Consider the following 6,000-nt stretch of genomic DNA (forward strand, 5'->3'; position numbering starts at 1 on the left):
GTTTGGGTATAGAATGTGTTTAATAAAGATCTATATAACATTTATAAATTAATGTGACAGGAGAAGTTAACAAAATGTGTCTCATTGTGAGGTTAATAGATTAGAATGTGAATGGGTAAACAAACATTTAAAAGTTATACGTGTAACAAGAAATATGTTCATGCAGGTGCATTTAGAATGACATCTTTGTAATTCTCTACAATTTATACATGTATTAAGAAGCTGCGTTTATTGTCTGTGTAGAAATGTACAAGTATTCTGTAACCCAGTGCCCAGTTGAAGTTGACTAGAGTGGGCCTCAAGAAACAGTATAGTTCATGCTCACTTGAAAATGGGCTCCTGAGGGGGGACCCAGGGAGAGCCAGGCGCGAGCCGGTCTCTCCCTGGGTAGGTTCGCGCGAGGATCAGGAAGCAGGTGGGGCTGATGAGCGGAAGGGATAAAAGGGGAGGCAGACGGGCGTTTAGGAACTGCGTGGCGGGAGGCGAGAAGGGAGGTGTTGTTTTGCGCTCGCGGTTACCTGGGTCATGGAGGAAGCGGCGGAGGTCAGGCGGGCTGTACAACTCCTCTGTGCGGCAGGGCGTGAGGATTTGTTGATGCCAGGCGTCCCGGAGGAAGCGTGGGTCGGCTTGGCCCGCCCCCCTCGCAAGGCTGCGGAGGGCGTCGCCGGGGCGGTGGAGGCGTGTCTGTCGCCGGGCCCCGAGGACGACGAAGACGGCGAGGCGGCCATGCCGGCTGACGGGCCTGGGCTTGTTTTGGCTGACGAGGAGGCAGGACCCCCGCCGTGTGACCCGGGCGCCCTCCAGCAGGTATGTGAGTTCCCGTTTTTCCCTGCTGGTTCTCGAGGGGCGCCCGGGGGAAGGCGGGGGCGTTCTGCGGGCCGGTTGACACCGCGCACAGGCGGTTTGTCTTCTGGGACGTCGGGGAAGCAGCAGGCGGGCCCCAGGCCCAAGCGAGGGCGCAGCATGGAGCAGCATGGGCGCTCGCACGCCCCCCCCACTGCTGCGGTGCCCCTTGCCCCTCTGTCCTCTGTGCCGCCTTTGCCGGATGGGGCCCCCCCATGCTTATGGCTCAATGGGCAGTGTTATCTGCTCTCACCTGCCATGTCGGGGCCTGTCCCTGCCCCCCCCCACGTTGTTGGCCCCCCCCACACGGTTGTCATTGATGCTGGGCACCCCCTGGCTGCGCTGCCGACGCACCCCCCCCTGAGGCCCCGCCCCCGGCTCCTGCTGTGGTCTCGGTGGGTGCTGCACATGCCATGCCGCCTCCCACGGCCCCCGAGGCTGCTGTAACTGGTGCTCCTTGCCCCCGGCCCCCCCCCACCCACAAGTCCATGTCCCTGGGTGGTAAGGGTTTGCTGCGCAAGGGGGCGCCCCCGGCCACTGGTCAGTCTCTGTTCCCGGTCCCCAGGGGCCGTCCGGGTGGGCTTCTGGGTGGTCCTGAGGCTGGGTCGGTGGGTGTATTTGGTCTGGCGTCGGGGGGTGAGTGCGGTTCCTCTGTGGGGGGTGATGTTTTAGGGGCTGTTTCCTCGTCTGGCTCGAGCGGCCGCAGTTTTCACTCTGCGCCTTCGGCTGGGCGGCTGTTGGCTGATTCCACGGGCCCGGGAACTGTCCACACGGCTGTTTCCAGTGGTGGGCTTGCTAGGGGGCTGTCTGGAGCGGGCGGCTCTTCTACAGCTTTCAGTGCCCATAGCTTTCACGACATCGACTGGCAGTTTTATGATGGGGGTATCGGTGATGGGGCTGTGGAAAAGTAAATTTTGCCATGTTCTGTGTCCCTACGTGTCATCCATCATATGTTATGTGTGCATGATTAAATATGCATATGCATTCCCCATGTTCGATTAATGACGCAATTACAGTTGTGTCCACCTCTAGTATGCCAGTTTCCAGTTCTCGTGAATACTACGAATATCAGGCCTATGTAAAGCTACGTTGCCACGTTTCTCAGTGTGCACGTTATTCTATTATAAAGTCCCCGTTTCTAGGCCTCAAAAGGGCCTGGACACCAGATTCAGCTCCTGTCTCCTGAAACCTCGCTGAGGAGCGATACAGCCCCCACCTGTATCCTCGACCCTTCACTTACTTCCTGCCTCGCAGTGCCCGGTTCAGCTGGCTCTGCCTCTGAGTCTGCCAAAAGTATGTTATAGTTCCAGTTATCAGTTCAGTCCTCCTTCTCTGCATTCCTAAGCTACTGAACTGCATCAATAGTTCCGTCATTGTCTAGCCTTCACGTCTCCACGTTAGAGAAATACTGCATTTAATGGTCATTTAATATTCTTCATCACGCACTACATGTAGAATAATGCATGGTCCAGTCTTAGAATCAAGTCAGCCTTTCCCCTCCTAACTTCTAGTTTATATCAACATGTTCTCTAAACATCAGATACTAGATACTGTTTAGGTACATGTCGCCCTGACTCTCCAGACTTCAGTCTCTGCTCCTAGCACAGAGTTCATAGCCCCCAGCTTCTCCTAGTGATACGTCATTGCTAGTTTGCGCGCACCATCAGGTTAGAGGTCCCGGCTCCTTAGGTAGCCCCCTCCATGGTTTCCGCCCTATTCATGACATATTCTGTTACGTTTGCATCACATGTCTATGTATACGCCCTGTTACACCTCTTTTCGCCCTTATCTTTCGCGACTGCTACGCGTCACGCCTTCTGCTCCACCCACTGCTACGCCTACTGCAATGTAATGCTATGTGTTTGCGTTATGTATATATGCTCATGTATTGTTATTAAAAGTCAGCGCGCTCATCCCAGATCCAGCCCCAGCAGCTGCTGGGCCCTGTCATCCTATTCCTATGCAGGTTGTCCTGTTCCTGTCCTTATGCTGTATTAAACCTGCAAAACTCCTACTACCTCGAATCTTGACTCTTATTTATTGAGCTATCTGTTATGATATATGTCTAGTCAAAAATAGGGTATTATTTATTTATTTACCACATAATGGCGCCCGAATAGGGACTTGCCCTTTCCCCACGCGTCGGTGAAGCCACGCCGACCCCCTGACCCTCTGCAGCCGTGACGGAACCATACCGTGCACATGCAGATATTTCTGCTTCAAGTATCCCTCAGGCCTACGGAGGAGACGGAGGAGGCGGTCCAGCATCCAAACGAGACGGTGGAGGAACGCGGCAAGTTCCGACCAGAGCCCAAGCCAAGAGTCCAAGGTCCGAGGTATCCGGAGGTCCACCCGTAACTGAAGTCCGAAGTCCGTCGTCGTCGTAGCAGTCCAGTCCAGTCCGAGGCCTCCCGTTCTTGCTGCCCGGTGAGTACCATTACTGGGGTAGTATCTAGACAGGGTCAATCTAAATTGACTCTGGTCCGTGGGTTGGTGGTACACAGACTCACAAACGAAGTGTTCACCTAGGTGGATACGGGTCTTGATGCGTCCCTTTATGGGACCGGTATTTTCCGTACTGTTTCAGCAGTGCATCCAGTAACTCTAGTCTGTTCCGTTCTCGAGAAATTCTTGTGTTTCTGTTCTCAGTATTCCAGGTAATATTCTGTCCGAACTGTTATGTTATGATGTTGTTCAATGTATTTCCAATGTCGTGGTATGCCTGAATTGTTCTCCAAATTGTTATTGTTTCTCGTGTATTGTATTGTGTTCCGATTCAAGTTTACAATGTCTCTCTTTTCGAGATTACGTCAGCTAAAAACTAGAAAAGGTTTGTTAGAAGAAGCAGTTCCTGTTCCGCCGAGGGACAGTCCAGGTCACTTTATGTATCAGAAGCATGGCATAAGCGCCATATTGTATCTAGATTTATGGGTAGAGTATACCAAACGATTAGAAGAAAAGTATAGGTGGCCCGTATCGGGTACATGGGATGCCGAGTGCATCATGCGAGTAGAAGAAGCATTATGGAAAAAGAAAGCCAGACAGTCACAGAAAGATGCCATCGAGTTATGGCGTAAAGAATCTCATAAAAGAACCGAAAAAGAAATCAGAAAGTCAGAATTAAGTAGAGAATCCTTGGAACGAGCCCAAGAAAAAGAACTAATCGAGATTGGTGAACAAGTCAAAGCCGAACAGTCAGACAGACAGAGGCATGCCCTTAATAGGGGTATGTATCCTCTCCTTGCCGAGGGCTTGCCAAAAGCGACCCCAGAGGCATCCAGTAATTTCCCGCCACCATTAGTTCCGACCAAGCTACGTCACAAACAGACCGCAGCTGATATTTTTATTTCGTCCTATTTGGACGACACTGTCCCAGAATATGCAAATCCTGTTCGCGCTCCGCCAGTCCCTGTAAATCAGGCACTTCCCGCTTCTCCAGACACCGGAGTACCTGTCACGGTACCCCCGGTCCAGCCCGCCATACAAGTCCAGCCTACATTTCCATTTCCCACTCTGCCAGGACGAAGAGCCTCAGTAGACGACTCTAGTTTAGGGGCCGCAGGGGGAGGTACTCCTCAAACCCCGCCGCCACACAAGCGTTTAACGACAGCCGAATTACATGCACAAGCGTCACAGCGTACGCCTAGACATCAGACTGTGGCAGAAATAAGAAAATCCCTTGCCGAATGCGGTTATGATCCAGTCCCAGGCGAGGATAATATGGTTTTATATTCATTCCGCGTAAGAAAGGTGGCCGAGTATCTAGTCACCTTACCGAATATGAAAGAAGATCTAGACAGAATATATCGTTTCATCCGTACAGGGGATGATCTAGAAAGTATTAGCGAGGCCATGTCTCAAAGGAAAGCCGAGATCCAGCTCATGATATTAAAGTTTCTGATCAATTGTCTAATAAGAGAACAAGATTACCCGTCTAAAGATCCGGCCGAAATGAGAACCCTGACAAGGTGGAGTGATAATATAGCCGAGGGTAAGCACAAGACCGTCGGTGCTATGGAGAGTATGTACAAGAAAATCCGTAGAGAAATAATAAAGATACACGAACAACGTAAAGCAGCACAAGTAAGCGAGAAAGAAAGTAACTCTGATACTGAAGAGGTAGAGGACGAGAATCCCGCCAGAATAGCGTATGTAGGAAAATCTAGATTTCCAGATCGCCATTTACGCCTAGAACACAAGTCTATTTTCCATCATCCAGCACCAGAACAAGGTTCACTAGAACAAGTGTTTCAAGCTACCGATCACATTCTGAAATCACGAATCGGTTACAGTGAGTTAAGTACCATGCATGAACAAGAACTAGCCCGATCAGCAGTCCGATGGATTACTGATTCTACCACTTTTCCAGACGAAATAGTGGCACAAATGTTTCTGAAAATGCCCCCAGCCGAGCAACGACTGGTGGGTATGTATATGATCCAGCACCTCATCACATTGTATGAGGGTCAGCACTCTGATCCAGGTCCGTTACATGATGTCCTGAACGAGTTACTCCAGTATAGATGGAAAGGTCTAGGTACCGACTTAATTAGTGTCATTCTAGAACAACGTCACAAATATAGAACGTTTCTGAACCCGCATTTTGTTCATGTCTCACCCCCAGAAAGTAAACCATTTTACATGGAGAGACAGAATCCGTTACGAGAAGTCCACCCAGTTAAAGGAACGGGTGGCGAAATGCAGCGAGTGTTTGTTTACACTCCGATTACAAAGATGGAACTCCTCGAGATGAAGAAATTAATTCCCTGTCATGACAAAGATCCAGCAGGGTTCCATAGAGAATTAAAAGACATGCTCCGTATGGGAGAATACACGTATCCAGATATAATTAAAATGTTAAAGGTTCTGCTGCCCGCAGGGGTGTATGAAAAGCTCAAGGAAAAAGAATGGGAGGTGGGAGAGAAAAAGATCGATTGGGCAGTTCTAGAAGCTGAAGATAAGGCACGAGTACCAGGTACCGGTCTTGGAGATAAATGTAAAGAATTACCAGAATTATTAATACAAGTTTTACCCAGATTATTGACAACTAGAAAAGAAGACTGGGATGCAATCTCAGCCTGTAAACAGAAGCAAGACGAAGATATTAGTGATTTTTATTCTAGATTTGAAAAGTGTTTTAGTATCAACAGTGGCCTC

The sequence above is a fragment of the Lissotriton helveticus genome, chromosome 4_1 (genome assembly GCF_964261635.1).
Source record: "Lissotriton helveticus chromosome 4_1, aLisHel1.1, whole genome shotgun sequence".
Lineage (NCBI taxonomy): Eukaryota > Metazoa > Chordata > Amphibia > Caudata > Salamandridae > Lissotriton > Lissotriton helveticus.